Here is a 16563-nt window from a genome sequence, read left to right on the forward strand (position 1 = left end):
GATAAACAATAAAATACAACCATCTCAGCACCTCACTAAAATTAGAAAATACTTGTACTCACAATACAAGTAGCAGGCACAGGGCAGAGCACCTAGTGTCTGGAGGGTCCTAAAGTCTAGATCAGGCTCCCTCAACCTCGGCCCTCCAGATGTTTTTGGCCTACAACTCCTATGATCCCTGGCTAGCAGGACCAGTGGTCAGGGATTATGGGAAGTGTAGTCTCAAAACATCTGGAGGGCCGAGGTTGAGGAAACCTGGTCCAGATGAATAGATGCATCTTAAACTGACAAGAGAGCACTAAAGATGCTTGACACACCTGCAAAGGCAGGCAGATAAGATGTGACTCTATACAGCTAGATGCATGCATACAGCTTGTTTGTTTTTATTATCCCTTTCTCCTCTTCCCCTTTTTTGTGAGAGAAGAACCCCAAAGGTTTTGTGTACATGCAAATACCCAAGCTCATAAGTTACTTTTTCTATGCAAGTAACTATATCCAGTGCTAGCCAAGCAAAATAATTGTCATGCAAGAACATCCCCTGCTCTTTCCTCCCCACTGCAGTCCCTTGTGGCCCCTGCTAAAAGCATCCCATGAGTAAGGCTGTGCTGTACTGGGAGAGGCAGTTTGCAGTAGTGGGAATCTTCCTCCTTAGTGTGACTCTACTGGATACCCAATGCAAGGCATATACAAGGGGAGGGAGAGTAAGCCTTTGCAGTGCTCCAGTGCATGTTCAAGATTTGCAGCCTACAGCATCTTGGTACATTGACAACCTGTTCCTACAAACCGTTACAAGAGAATGGGCAGAAATGTTACATCTTGGAAAGTTGCGAGGGCAATTTCTGGAGATGCAAACCATACAATTAGAAGCAAATATGTGCTTAATAAAACATTTGGAGTCTGTTAGTTTTAGTGTGCCTTTTGCTTGTTATGAGTACACGAGGTTCTCACGTTCTCCTAAACCCTTCTTAGCAAAATAAAGGTTATTTTGCTTTCCACTGCACACTAAGTTCCCACCCTCATCTGAGACATGTGTTGATTGGCAAGGATTCTACCTTAATGCGCTGAGAAAGAAATGATTTCCTGCAGGGCTAGATCTCACCTGCAGGCTGCTCGTCATTTCAGAAAAGAAAGAGGAAGCCGGAAAAGCTATGACAGCCTGGATATGTCTTGGGGGACATTATATTGCCAACCCTGATCTCATGGATCTAAATACACTTAGGCATAGGGAAAGGTGTCTAGAAGCCTCCCCACTTGTTAACTGAACTGAAATAATGATTATGGTGTTGTGTACCCTGAGCTGATGGGACAGATTAGGAGTCTATCAAATAATAAAGACATCACAGTTTCTTAGTTCACATTGCCAGTGAAAGTATTTCATATTTATGATTGTGTACACACACAAATTTCAACAAAGAACTGTAGAAATGTGGAATGGGAAGAGTGAGGAGGTATGAGTCTATTACTGATGAAGAACACAAGAGAACTTTCTGAAAGTTTCTCATAAAATGACTGGCTGCCAAAGTACCCCCCTCCCCAGTTGCCAGCCCTGCAGCAAAGAGGGAGTTGCAAAAAGACTTGTCTGCAGACCACCTTGGTCAACTCCTGCTTTACTGCTGCTTCAAAATGGCTGCTGACCACAGTATGAATATTCGCCTCCTTTTCAGTTTCTGAAGATCATGAAAGTGGGTCAATATCATTTGTGGAATGAAGACAATGAACAATTTGTTTTAAGAAAATAATTCGGGAGTGGTAGCTCAAGCCGCTCATTAGGTGATTTGACTGTCGTTAAGCACCGAGGAGGAATGAGAGGAGGGGAAGAACCAAACTTGCTTCAGGGTGACACCAGGTCACAGGAAAACACAGCTGAAGCTCCCCAGCCCTGTTATAATGACACACAAGGGAGCAAACACCAAATTAGCTAGGCAGTGGGCCTTGAGATGTAGCTGAGCGGCCAAAGGGATCCTGGGACAGGCTGAGCAGATTCTGTTTGTGTCCAAAGAAAACTGACACAGGCAACACATCTGCTGATCATTAAAGAACTCTCAATGTGGCTGAAAGGCTCAATAATATATTTTAAATTGTACGAACAAATTGTCACTGGCTCTTGCTTTCTCTTCACGACAGTGAGTAACAATAAACTTCCAGCCAAGGTCAGCACAGCCAGTGTTTCATTCAGGAAAGAAGAACGGGCCTTCAACATATTTCCCGTTAACAGACCAATTGTATCGCCCAGTATGAGAATCATTAAAGCCTGGCAATGGAAAAAAGAAGGGTTGTTGTTGTTGTTATGGCACATTTAACTTCCTGACTTTAAAAACAACTAACTAAATGGAACCTAAAGTTTCTGCTCTAGCTGGCTAGGCATTACATAGTGTTGTATGGAGTTGCCATGTGTGTAAGAGAAAGTCATCAATTCAGTAGGATTTTAGTAACTCCACCCTTACCCTTGGAGAATTGCTGAATCCAGTAAAGTGAAAGAAATAGCAGGTGTGCCCCAGAGACCAGCCGGGTCTCATAATTGGAAATTGGTTTCATAAGGTTTGCTCTCTTCTTGTCCAGTAGATGAGAGTGGGGAAATTGATCGGTCAGAATTACAGCAAAAGCAGTTCTTACACGAAACAGCTGAAAACAGCATTGTATTATAGTTAGGCTGGAAAGGTGACTTCTTCTGGTTTGACTGTTGTCCTGTTTTGTGTGCAGGGAACTCAAGAACTAGATCAGGGACAGTGCTTCCAATTGCCCATACAAAGACATTCATGTGTACAATCACTCAAGGAACACATGCATAAAGCACAGCCTACCACCCTCTCCCTGTGCACGTTCCTTGAATCTGATTCTCGAACTTCATTTTAGAAATCTGACCAGCAAATTTTTTAACGGGCCAACAAATGATTATATACATGGCTTGAATCAGATCAGAGACATCACACACTATATTCTGCTGTACTGCCCTTTATATGATTCACCCAGGGATAGATTCTTCTGTTCATTTCAGAAGGTCAGTCAGATGGTTTCAAAATTAGATGGCTGCTGGCCTATGAGACATTTTAAGTTATGAAAATTTGCAGCTCTGAAAATGTATATGTTTTGACTTACCCTTGGACTGTCTTGGTTGTTTGGCAGGATTTGTATTGTAATGACCACTGGCTATAAACAATAATAATAATAAAACGTAGGCTGTGTACATGCAACATTTTATTCTAAACTCATTGGAGCCCTGAGTACTTCCACATAGTCCACACAAAATCTAGATCTATTGCATATTCTTTCCCCCTGAAAAGCACTTCCTGAGAAACTATTCCTTTCCCAAAACACAAGCTCACTGCAGATTGATTCTGCATGACTCCACTGTTTGCCCCTTTGAAAGCAGATGTAAGCAATGACAGTGCAGGTGGGTGTATGCCAAGATGGCAATTACCACTTCCTTCTTCCTTGACAGAGAACACATGTAGGGAGGAAAAGGTGTGGACAATCTATCCGCTTGAAAGCATGGGGCCAAACAATTCCCCCCCCCTTTCCATTGCTTTCTAGGCATGGGTCTGAGAGGTTTTGCCTTTGGCCTGCCACTTTTATCCAGAAAACCTGCTCTTTAGGACTAAAGTGGAACAAACTGCAATATGCGGAAAACCCAATTGCCATTCTGTTCTGATTTAATGCTAGAAAAATGCAACCTGTGCTGCTGATAGTAGTGTGACTCATGCAACACGTTGGCGATTAATATACACAGAATAATAAATTATACATTCTTTATCAAGCTTCTGAGAAAAATACAAAACATTAAACAAAGCCACAAAGACTTGCGAACTACCCAACCTTGCAGGTAGCACACTCCCAAGATAGTTTTCTGGGCTTCTTCAGTGGTCTAATCTCAAAGTCTTGATACATATATTGTTATTCAATCTTATAGAGAATACTCTTTCTTGGCATAAGCTTAAGAGACTACCTGCAAGCCCTAGGAAAAGGGCCCCACTGGGGGCGAACAGCAGCCTCTTGATTACTTGGACTGCCAGGGCAAAACAGGTGCAAAACGCCGGCACCCTGTCATCTACAACTTCATTAACATCTATCTACAACTCCACTAGCATCTCTGGCTATTGTGAATCACACCGAACTTACCTTTTGTTGGTATCTTCATGAACTTATTTAAAAGACCGAGTTAAGCATTTGAAAAATCTATTGAAATCAGACATTATAAGTTCATCTTAGGTTGGGTAGTTCACAAGTCTCTGTGGCTTTGTTTAATGTTTTGTATTCTAATTTATTATTAATTTATTATTCTGTGTATATTAATCACCATTCTGTTCTGATTTAGCACTAAAAATGGGTTTCCCCGGGGGGAAAGTGGTAGGAAAAATGGAAGTATGGATAAACCCATGTATCATGAAGCTATACCCACCCTTGTAGACAGCAGGCTCTAGAATAATTCTAGATTGAAAGCAGCATGTTGAGGATGAGCACCAATGATTCTGGATGGAGAAAAACCACATTTTTGTCCTGTAAGCAGGTTAGTGTGTATGCAGCCTAAAAATAATGTAGGATCTCTACAACAGAAGATTGGAGAGGAGGTACCTGTGACTGCATAGGTATGTGATTATTGCTCTAGAAACTCAATGCACATAATATCAAGAAAATATATTTTTGAAATTGAGAGTGCAAGATAGCAGAGTGCCTACCAATAACCAGCTGTCTCTTCCACTTCCATCATCTATGGGAATCTGTTTCAACAAAAAGAAAAGAAAAAACGGGGTAGTATACATATAGTATTCAATATACACAGTATATTGAAAGGGAGCTAAATAAAGTGTCATTTATAAAAAGGAAAGGAAATACAGGATTATGGACAAAAGGCACTGAACTGGGCTTGCAGTATATCCAGATTTATCTAAAGAACAGCCTTTGTCTTTATTTCTGAGAAATAAAGACAAGCAGCACTAAAAAGAAAATGTCACAGATTCTTCAGATGCAGCTCTAAAGTTTTGCCCAACCCAGCTTTGAAAATATAGCTAATAAAACTGCACGTGCTTAAGGTCTCATATGGGATTTCCATAAAGTAAAATCCTTCCCGAAAGGTGTTTCATATTCTCTGGAAGCCAAAAGGATGCAAGATGAAACCTTAAGAATGAAGCACCTGAAAACAATGACAAATGTTATTTCCATTGCGTCAGAGCATTGCGGTATCTAGTGGAGTATTGTCTACATGGAAGGGTAGCAGATCTCCAGGGTTCCTGGTAGTGGTCTCCCCCTGCCCTACCTGGAGATGAGCTAGGGGTTTCTGAATGCAAGGCAGATGCTTTGCCCTTCCTCAAGCTGTGTTCAATGAAAAAGCCATCCCCTTTCCCATCACACTCCCCTTCTCTCTTTTGATTATGGGCCTGTGGGCAATGCCTTTCCTCTCTGTTGATCTATGTGTATCTCTTTTCTTTTTAAAACATATAAATAATAAATATTATTAACAGCACTACTAGTTTTGACATTACCATCTCATTTTCCTTGACAAGTGATATGAAACAGAAACATGCAATCTGAAGAGGTTTTGTTTGGGGTTTTTTTCTGTTCTATCTGGCGAGCATTAGATAGTGGTGGTGGGGGAGAGTGTGCACTTTTATTTAAAGACAGCTTGCAATGTAAGAGACTGTGAGAAGTGAAGAAATTGTTTTTAACACACAACCTTAGTGATTGTCTTCCTCTTTCTCCTAATTTGTTCTCTGGAGCCTAAACAGTGCTTAAGGCTCCTGTTATTTGTCAAATGCCTGTCGATTGGCCAATGTGAACTCACTCAGGTCACCAGTCATTATCTCTCCTACTCCAGGGAAGGGCTGGCTGGGACCTGTTGAATGGGAATGGCTCTATTTTGAGCAGTAGGCTTGAGGCCTCCCTAGCTGTGGCTCTGCTCAGGAGTAAACACTCAGACTTGCTGAAAAATAGATGTGCTTAACCCCCCCCCCCCAAATATTGGCAGGCATAAACTTCCCAGCAGCAGGAAGATCCACTGGGAGAAGTGATCAGCAGGGCGTTTAGCTTGTTCCTTTTCCTGGGGCACAGAATTGATTGGTGTGAACATGTCCCAAAAATATGAGTCCATTTGGGGAGGATTCTATAGATAACAGCAACTGAGAAGTATTAATCACATCAGGCTGGGCCAGCTTGCCCTGTGTTTCTGCTACACCTTTTCAGAGATGTGTGTGAAAATACCCCGAGTTTGCCTCAAGGAAGGCTTATAGAGAGAGTTTGCTCTCATTCACTCATCACCACATACTTTGGTATCCATAACAAGGGTGTGGAAACAGATATTGCTATCCAATATCATGACCCCAGGACAAGAAGATCAGTGGCTGATGAACCAATCTGTCAACAAGTTTTAGAGCAGAGGAGCCCTATGAAAATAACCAGCTCCCAATTTCATTTCTTATATATTCTATTTGAAATAATGGTATATCATAACCAGCACCCACATAAACACTGTTCCATTTGACCACCACCCCCCAAAATGGAGAATTGAGATGGAATGAGGCAATCAGGTCCTGGGACAGTGGAATAGTCAGTTTTCGTTTATGTACACAAATTATCAGATAAAATGAAACAGAGTGAATAGGGGTGTGGATGTCATGTTGCAAATGCGTAGATAAAAATAAGGGCTCTGGTAATACAAGAGCATGGATGCTGCAATGACCATGAAGAAGTACAGACGGAAACACCTGTCCACACCAATCATGCAAAATGTTTTACCACTAAAGAAGCACAAATATTTGCATGAAAAAAATCCAGGAAGTGCAATGGTGTGACAGTTCATGGGCAGTAATGGTATGAGCTGTTCATGATATTTGTTTGTTTGTTTGTGTCCAGTTGCTTACTGGTGAATAGCATTTGGGCGGTAGCTTCCAAAAAACACCATGAGTTAGATCAGATGTTGAGAACCTGTGTTTATGTTGCTGAACTACAATTCTCATCAGCCCCAGCAAGCAAGGCCAGGGAAGATGGGAGCTGTGGTTCAAGTCCATGGACAAAGCCATGGTGTATACTCCTGAAGGGATAATGCCATTTAACAGATCTGCCTGTGTCTTCATTTTATAGCTTTAAAAAAGAACAACAATTCCTGCCATGTGGCTCATTCTGCATTCCATCACACCCCGGAAAGAGTAAAAACAATAATAGCTAACCATGTTCCTCAAGCATTTCATCTTGACATGTTCTGACTTGTATATTGAGCAATTATGAGGTGATGTTTCAGTATGGCCTCTGTGATTGGGACATATCTCATTTTGAAATGATTTGCAGTCTGTACTTTCTGGAGATCTTCCTTCCTCATTTCCCCATTTATGAGTAGACAAAATCAGTTTTGCTCTAAATACACTAAATGTCTCATAATGCAAGATGCTCCCTGTTAACAAGGCTGTATGCAGATCAGGGACTGGAGAATCTATGGCACTCCAGCTGATGTTGGACCCCAACTTCCTTAGCCCCAGACAGCATGACCAATGGTCAGAGATGGGCCCTGTAATCTGACAGGGTACCTAGTTCCTGATCTCTGATCTTGCTGGTGAGACCAAACATTCACTTTGTATTGTACCTAACACCAGCAGTATATTCCCTTGTTTTTATTTAGGCATTTGTCTTTTTTGAGCTTTTGCATCTAGGGTTTTAAAAAATGCGGCTTTGATGTAAATTGCATCAGCTGATAGTCAGGATTACAGCAGACGTCAGGAGCACTGACATGTTACATTCAATAAGTGTACAATCTGTGCACCTGTATATACAAATAGTTGATCTGGACAAATCAACAAGCGTATGCTCTTTCACACAACCATGTGCATGTATAGAGAGAGTTTGCACCTGTGTTCAGTGTAACTTGCACTAGGGAGAGATTTGAATCTTTTCCTCCTGCAGAAAATCACATTTCCAAAACTGATACTTTGCTTGGGGTGGTGTTGGTCAAATCCACCACTGGAGTAAATGCAAAAATACACTTAATGACATGTCTAGTTTGGCCCTTGATTATGAATGAGAAGAGAAAGCTGGAACAAAAAAGAGAGTCAAAAAACAGTATTTCTGAGACTTCCTTTCAGCTACTAAGACTACCACCTTTTTTTTGACAGCAGCTTTGAACTTTTAAAAGCTTGCCTGAGTAGCAAAAAGTTCAGCAGCTTCTGCTTTCCAACACCTCAAGACAGGAGAAAGCTGTAGTTCTTTCTGCTTGTGCCTTTGCTAAAGTTGCAGTAAGACTACCACAGGTGGGGGAAATGATCACCCTGTAAGCCATGCAAGCGTGGGTGGGCCTCCAGATGTTGTTGGGCTACATCCCAAGATGACGCAGCCAATGGCCAAGGATGATGTGAGTTGCGATTCAGTAACAACAGGAGTGCCACCCAAGGATACTTATGACAAACTGTGGTGACAACATTGTGTAAAATGAGCACTCCCTGCCCCCCATACAGATAGTATCTGAAGTGCTCTAGCTGGTCAACCAAATCAATGCTTGTTCCAGATTTGGGGGTCTTTGGGTGAGATTCTCTCAGTGGACCCATCTCATTAAGTACCCGCCTCTTCTGTCTACAGTTGTTACTGCCAATTCACTGGTTTCTTCCTTTGGGCCTAGTTGTACCATCTCCTAAAGAAGGTGTGCTGGCAGGATGTACTGTGGTTACTGCTCCTTGTTTTGTTCCTCCCGATGCTCATTCACTTGGTGAGGGCAGGTGAACAGGCAGCGGCAGCAGCAAAGAGGAGGACGAATCCAGGATGCTCTAGGGATTGGCTGTGCCGCCCCCTCCCCCAATTGGAGCATGGGCCTAGGAAGGTGCCTGACTTTGCCAACCTCTGGTGCTGGTCCTTAACCAAATCCATGATGACCAGTTAAGAGGATCTGTTGGATGCTTCCACCACTTGTCAGTACAGGGAAATATTAGAGAACATATCAGAAAGAGTGAGGCAGATAAATGCACCTTTAAATGACCACCTGCTGAATCCACAATACTATTATGGGAGATTTCACAGAGCAGCTTTCCTAGGTCCCATGACCAGTTGATCACAATAATCTCTCTCTTCTGGTATTATCTTGTACAGTCATACCTCGGGTTGAAGTTGCTTCAGTTGAGTGCTTTTGGGTTGCGCTCCGCAGCAACCCAGAAGTAACAGAACGCGTTACTTCCGGGTTTCGCCGCTTGCACATGCACAGACGGTCAAAATGACGTCAAGCGCATGCGTGGAAGCGGCGAATCATGACCCGCGCATGCACAGACGCGAGTTGCGTTGGCTTCTGGATGCGAATGGGGCTCCGGAACGGATCCTGTTCGTATCCAGAGGTACCACTGTACATGGTGATGTTTTAATAGACTTTGATTTTAGGTGGCTTTAAAATAATAGGCAAAAAAATGTGCCTTAAAATCACCTGGACTGCAATCCAGCACACACAAGCAGTTTAAATTCTATCACAAATCAATTGGATTTTAGAGGCCTAATTGTGTGCAGGATGGCAGCCAAACCATTTAAAAAACAGATCCGTCAGAGCTGAGCAACTGCAGAGATTTGTGTCTCTTGAAAAACAGTTAATCCCCCGCAGTGTGTGTTTCTAGTAAAAGTTTAATAATTCAACTTATTTAGGAAGATAACTCATCTGGAATGCCAACGATGATCTGAAACACTTTTAAAGAAATGTTTAAACTATGTGTGCAAAACCTACAGGAATATGTCTTTAATAATCGTCTGGGATTTTTTTTTCTTTTTTAAAATGCAGTTAGAATCTCATTAAATCTAAATAGAAAGCTTACTCGGGAAACAATTTAAAAATAGATATTGAAACCCAAGAATTCACACTCTTCTGTATTTGTTCTCATTACAATGCACACCTAAGAATTTGGTAATTTTTTCCAGGTGCTTGAAAATAAAAACTGGTTTGCATTTGTAGTTAGTTTCAGATTTTAAAGTAAACAGGGTACTTGAACTGAAGGACATGGTTTGTCCATAATATACATCCCATCTGGGAATGTTTAATTTTAAACACATCATTAAAAAGCAGCCAGTTTAATGTTTTTAAAGAAATTCCCTACCATGGTAAAACATTTGGAGGAAATTTCCTTTTAGTTAGGAACACTAAGAATTTTTTCTTTCTTTTTAGAGCTCTAGTTCAGACAGGCACAATGGGGTGAAAACACAGATGTAGTAAGTGGGAATTACTTTTCACAAGGAGGAGGGGAGGAAAAGAAATGAAGGTGAAAGGCCCAAAAACCTGAGGAGGAAAATGCATGTTTGGGTATGCTGAGGAAAAGTTAATGCAATGTGATGCTTGAACTCACTGTAGGAGAAACACCCTTCACCTGTGAGGATTTTCCTATCCAGATATCACGGCACTGTTGCACTGTGGCTTGGTCTGCAAACACTTGCAGGTGATCATATTTATCTCACTGCTGTAAAAAAATCAGGGCTAGCCAAAAGTAGTCCCCAACTCTCAGCTCAGCATTAGTACAAAGCTTTGGCACATAGGTGCAGAGAGCTTGCAGAAATATCAGTGCAAAAAAAAAATATATGTTCCTTTTCTCTCTCTGCACCTATGTGCCAAAGCTTTGTACTAATGCTGAGCTGAGAGTTCTCATATGATAGCCTTACACAAGCACACCAGGGTGAAATGGCAAAGCTGCCACTGATTTGCCATTTTGGGATGCAGATGTGTGTTGACAGATACTGTGAAGGCTTTAATCTGTCAAGGTCTTAGTGCAATATTTTCTGTTTGGAATATTTCAGACTGGTCACCAGCGAAGCAGCAATCATGATATATGGTGGAGCATTCACAAGGTCAATTGTCAGGCAAACTTGGCAATGCACTGCAACGTCACCTCACTGCTGTCCTATAAATATAAGCATGTGAGTGTGCGTTGAGTGGGCTTGGATCAAATGATTTTTAATTGAGTTTCAGGCATTTAGATCTTGGCTCTAGCCAAGCTCCTCCCCAAGCCTATTGACTAGCTTGTAGTGCAAAGTGTAGTGCAAAGTGGTTGGCATCTTAGCTGTATGACAGAAGTGGGAATCATAAGAATGAATTTATAAAACTATACTGATTGTAGGAACTAGGAAGCTCTAGGGTACAGAAGTAGTACCCAGAAGCATACAAAGGGGTTTGTGAAACTCTCCCTGCTGAGTATATAGGTCAGGCCCACCACCCTCTGCAAAAATAACCTACCAAACTATGGGGTGTATGACATATATGTTGGTGATGTGCCACCGTTGTTGTGGAAAGATCAAACACAGGGGAAGCCTCCCATCCTTCTCACACCACGGCACAAAGGTGTGTCATCTTTTTCGCCCTTCCTCCTCACCTCGCTCTCACTCTGGACACTTTGAGTACTTAGGTTGCATAAAATGTAGTAATTTATAATGTGGCTATTGTGGTAAAGTGTTTTTGTGTGGGGGGGGGGCATTGATACAGTTCTTTGCCAAGGATGCAAGGGACCCCAGGTACGCCTCTGGTAGTACCATGGGGGGGGGTAGTTTAGAGAGGAGTAAAAAATCCACTTTGATGTCTAAGTTGATTAGCTTGAAAAATGATAAAAGTAGGGACTTGTGTTTGATTTTGTACCTATTCTGTAAGAAAGCATGAAGACTGACAGTCAGGCACCTGTAAGCCATATGCTTTAAATAAATCTTGTAGCTAGTCTTAGAGCTACTTTTCCTCATATTTCTCTCAGGGGGGAAAAATCACACAAGATCCAGAGTTGGATTCCACAGATGTGGCAGAAATTAACAAAGGGTGCAATCCTAAGCGTATGTACTAGGGGTGTTTACCAACCACAGTATTTGACTTGCATCTGTAGCTTTAGGAAACTGTCTGATCTGTCATAAAATAAAATACACATCCCCCTGCTACTTCAACATCCTCTCCTTTCTTGAGCTTTGAGCATTTCCCTCAGGAAGTTTGGCTTCATTTCTTGGGATGGGGGTGTGGGGTGGCTGTGGCAATTTTTTTTGGGAATGGCCGTTCCCACAGAGCTACCCAGAAGCTGAAGGAGTCTCTGAGCCCCCTTGAGACACTTTGTTAGCAGTGCAACCCGGCTTGGAAATGTGATCACCCTGACTGATCACATGACAGTGCACACACACCATTTGAATGGCATTGCCCATCAACTGGGGGGAAGCCCCCCTCAAATATTTTATTGGGGGGAAAGACCCCTTGGCCCCTAGGAGTTGGCTCCTATACGCCTGAGGCAGTTATGGCAGTTGGTACAGCTATGACAGTCTTAACTGTTAGAGCAGCAGGTATGCTCTGTTGTGCTGCTGTCTGCCTCAGAGTTAGTCAGTCTGTAACAGCCTGCAACCGTATTTATCATTGATACAAATCTATGTAATATGTATTAGTAATATAAGTAACACCCAGCTGTGGTATATTTAATCTGCAAGTGCAAGTACACAAAGTAAAAGTTATTTGTTATTTAAATTTTAAAAGAGAGTGTCTTGAATAGTTTTTATCGGACGGAACCAATTATAGGGCCTGTCTTCTACATAACTCTGTAAAGGGGAGCTAATTCCCATAAAAAGGTAGCTCCACTGAAACAAATGAATGACATTTCTTAGCTAAGCATTTATAGAGCTGAGCTACTGATTGATTGTGGAAATTATCAATCTAGCTGAGCGCTTAGTCACCCTGTCACTTTAAAGTGTCTACCTGAGTGAAAAGCAATGCTCATCAATGTGAGAGAACCTATTGCATATAAACTGAAGATTTTTATAGCCCTTGTATTACTCATGGCTCACCAATATTAAGGCAAAATTGGGTTCTGTTGCTCACTGGGTACATCTCCTGTGGAAATGGCAGTATGGCCGCTTGTAACTTTTATTGGTTTTAAAAGTTTTTATACATGAGGCAAATAGCACCACATTTTCTAGAGGCTGGCATCCTGGAAAGGCTTAGGAGTTTTCCACCTGCATGACTGGAAAGCAGATGATTAAGTTTAAGTGCAATGTAGCCCTCACTGTCACCTTTCTGAACCTTTGACCCAATACAGTTAACAGAGCATTAAAAATGTAACAGCGTTCATCTTGTGGCCTCCCACAGAGATCTCGTCTGAGGGAACATTTCTGCTCCAAGCTGGTATATGTCCTAGCTTGAGCGGAGAATGTGTCCAGAAGGGCAGGAATTCTACCGGCCATTTCTGATCCATCTTCTTCTCTGTTTCTCCTAACTACTCTTACCCCTCCCTAGACCACAGTTCCCAACCCCCACACCATACATCACCATTTTTCCTGTTCCCCCAATACCTGTCCATTCACCCGCTGTCACCCATCACCCTCCTTTGTATCTATGACTATGCCCTTTTGTCTCTCATCTCTTAATTTAAACAATGGTCTCACTCCATATATATCCTGTAAATCACAAAGTTCTGCAGGAAAGGCCCTCCTATATATCATCTTCTCAAGAGGCCCATTCTGTGCAGTGTAAGAATTGGGTCTTCAGCATGGTGGAACCTACCCTTTGGAACTTATTCCCTCAGACCAGAACCATCTCTACTGTCATTCCGGCACCTATTGAATGCCTTCCTTTTCCCACAACTGAAAATCTTGATCCCAGTTCTGGTCTCTGTTGGATTTGTGACTGTCCTTACATATGAGTGTCCATAATTGTTTTAAAACTTTTTTCATTTATGTAAATATATGAAATTGTAATTTCTTTTATTACTGATGTTTTCATTGTGCAATCACTTTTAGATATTTTCTGGGAAGCAATGAATAAATGGCAGTTCATGGGAAGCAATTAATAAACGGCAATAAATAAAGAACAGCTCCTCTGTGCCATGCCTCTTCTGTCCTTCCTTTCTACCACCTAAGGGTTGCCAGGTCTCTAGGTTTGATTTAAAGTTTCAGGGTTTTAGATTTAAGGGCTATTATCTGTGGGTCAGAATAACACCGGCTTACCATTTCCTGTAAGGTTTTGCAATTTGCTTCTCCCACAATCCATCAGGCTTCAGCCTGCAGCACCAGGAACAGCCCAACCTTCCACCTTACCACCAGGAGCAATCCTATGCCCACAACAGAAACAAGGCTCAATTCCTATCCCACCAGGCACCAAGCTAGTTTTGGAAGGCACTGTGGTGTTTGCCCTCCTAGGTGACATCATGCTGGGTCATAAGGAAAGGGTTAAATGAGTGTGAAGTGATTGGCCAGTGGGAACCCAAGGGGAGGGGTTAGAGTTCCAGTTATAGTTGTTAAGGAGTCAGTCGGGTGTTAGAGAAGAGAGAGGGAGGATAAGTCTGTGGGTTGGGATAGTTTGATGTGAGAGGGTGAGAGAATCTGCTAAGAGGAGTCAGATAGACAGTTGGGATAATCAGTTAGCATTATTAGGAAGGTATAGGCCGGTAAAGAAACTAAGATTAAGAAACTGACAAGAAAAATTATCTGAAACCATAAACTCGTTAATGCTTGTACAATAAACTTGTTTATTTGGTTTAATGTTAACAACTGTCTGGACTCCGTGTGTACCCGAGAGAAACGGGTTGGTGGCAGCGGGGAAGCAATCACAGTGGTGGCACAGGGACCAATAGACCATCAAACGTCCGGGGACCCTGTGGGCACCATTCCTTAGCTACCAAGCCCACCTTCTGCATACCTAGCCTTAAGAGATTTTGCAGCCCTATTCTCCCTTTCCCTTCTCCCTCATCTCCTTTGATTCATTTTAGAATTTCAATGTGCTTCAGTTAAAAAACAAACAAAAAACACCCCTTCAATAAAATATATATACTGTATTTTTCGCTCTATAAGACGCACCAGACCACAAGACTCACCTAGTTTTTGGAGGAGGAAAACAAGAAAAAAATATTCTGGATCTCAGAAGCCAGAACAGCAAGAGGGATCGCTGCGCAGTGAAAGCAGCGATCCCTCTTGCTGTTCTGGGATAGCTGTGCAGCTTGAATTCGCTCCATAAGACACACACACATTTCCCCTTACTTTTTAGGAGGGAAAAAGTGAGTCTTATAGAGCAAAAAATACGGTATATATGCAGAAATGCACAGAGTCATTACCAAATAATTCATCCTTTGATTTCTATCAGCCATAGATATTCAGCAGATTGCGTGTAAGAAGTGAACGAATGGGAAGTGGCTTCTCTCACTGGTGAATATGAGCAGCCGTCTTCTTTTTCATTGGCTTCTGATTTGGAGAGCGTATTCATAAGCCGTAATGTGAGAGTCTTCGGGGGATGGTTCATTCATTTCAATCTCTCTTCACCATTTTACACGAGGTGGATGTCGCTGCACTGAAAAAGCTATCTGGTGTCAGAATGCCTTCTCAATTATTCAGAGGCTATTTAGAGGCTAAACAAAATTTCCCTGACTGCTAAATTATTAACTGTACTGTATTTTTATGGCTAAAAGGACAGTGTGGTTAGGGTTGCATTATAAAAAGCAATGGATAGTCCTGAGTAACTGTCTTCTATTTAAATCTATCTATCTTAGGCATCCCTTAATCAGGATGGATGAATTGGTCAACATTGGCTTATCTTGGGTTCTCATTTCCCCAGTCTTAGGTTCAGTTCACACAATTTCCACCTCAGTTTGCAAATCTTTGATAAAAGCCTTCATAAAAAGATTATATGCATTTTTGTGTGCATTTCACCTAATTTACACATTGTTGCATGTGATTTGTACATGTTGTTGCAAGCAATTTCCCTAAGATAATCAATTTCTATATATAATTTAATTAGCTAATGTAATAATATTTGTGTGCACTTCCTCCAATATAGGTTTCTTAAACTGTTTTTTTTTTGGGGGGGGGGTTAGAAGCCTGTGCTTCAAATTTTGAAGGATACATATTGCTGGATTACATATCGCTTTGGGAAGTGCAAATTAGTGAGATCTGCATAAAAATGTGAAACAAATAGGTTTCTCACCCATCCCTACCTGAGCAGAGGAGAGAGAGAATGAGAGAGAGAGAGAGAGAGAGAGAGAGAGAATATGATCCAATGCAAAGGAGGACAGAATTATATGTATAAGCAAATATGTTTTGATAAGTGAAGCTTTTTCACCTCTGAATGGCAGGCTACGCCTGAAAAAAACCAACCTTGCACCTGGTCATCAGTGACAGAAAAATGACAAACCGTATTTTTTGCTCCATAAGATGCACTTTTTTCTTTCTAAAAAGTAAGGGGAAATGTCTGTGCATCTTATGAAGCGAACGCTGCGTGGAGAAGGGATGGACAGGAGCCATGTCTCCCGTCCATCAACTCCTCTGAGGCTCGCTTTAAAGCGGGAAAGGAGCCGCTTACACGGGTGTAAAGCAAGCACAGCAGGAGCTGTGTAACCCCTCCGCCCCCGTGCTCGGCCGCCCCATTGGGATGGATGTGCACGCCCGCACCACCCCCTTGGGACAACACTCGAGTGGGCAACGTCCCACATCCCCACTGGCAACATGCCACCACGCAAGACCCTCCCTCCGCCTCTGTGATCATGGTATCTCCCCTGCCAGGTAAGTATCCTCCCTCCGCCTCTGGTCTTGCTGGGACAGTAGTGCCTTCCTTTGCAGAAGTGTGAAATTTGAAGGGTGGCTGTGGTTTGGTCCTTGTATTGTGTACGGTGTGAATTAGATAGGTTT

General features: G+C 42.1%; 1 long non-coding RNA gene across 2 annotated transcripts; it reads right to left on the reverse strand.

The window, feature by feature from the left end:
* Nucleotides 1–2052: 2052 nt before the first annotated feature.
* On the reverse strand, nucleotides 2053–14539 carry LOC307213047. Of its 2 annotated transcripts, XR_013837364.1 has the most exons (6): nucleotides 13894–14539; nucleotides 7831–8012; nucleotides 4674–4715; nucleotides 4397–4569; nucleotides 3097–3147; nucleotides 2053–2251 (listed from the first exon to the last, which is right to left on the reverse strand). It is a non-coding gene; the product is annotated as an uncharacterized lncRNA (long non-coding RNA). The 2 variants fall into 2 exon arrangements; XR_013837365.1 differs by lacking the exons at nucleotides 4674–4715; nucleotides 7831–8012 and having other exon boundaries at nucleotides 4397–4466; nucleotides 12085–14539.
* Between the last annotated feature and the right edge of the window lie 2024 nt (nucleotides 14540–16563).

The sequence above is a fragment of the Podarcis cretensis genome (assembly GCF_951804945.1).
Source record: "Podarcis cretensis genome assembly, chromosome: 3".
Lineage (NCBI taxonomy): Eukaryota > Metazoa > Chordata > Lepidosauria > Squamata > Lacertidae > Podarcis > Podarcis cretensis.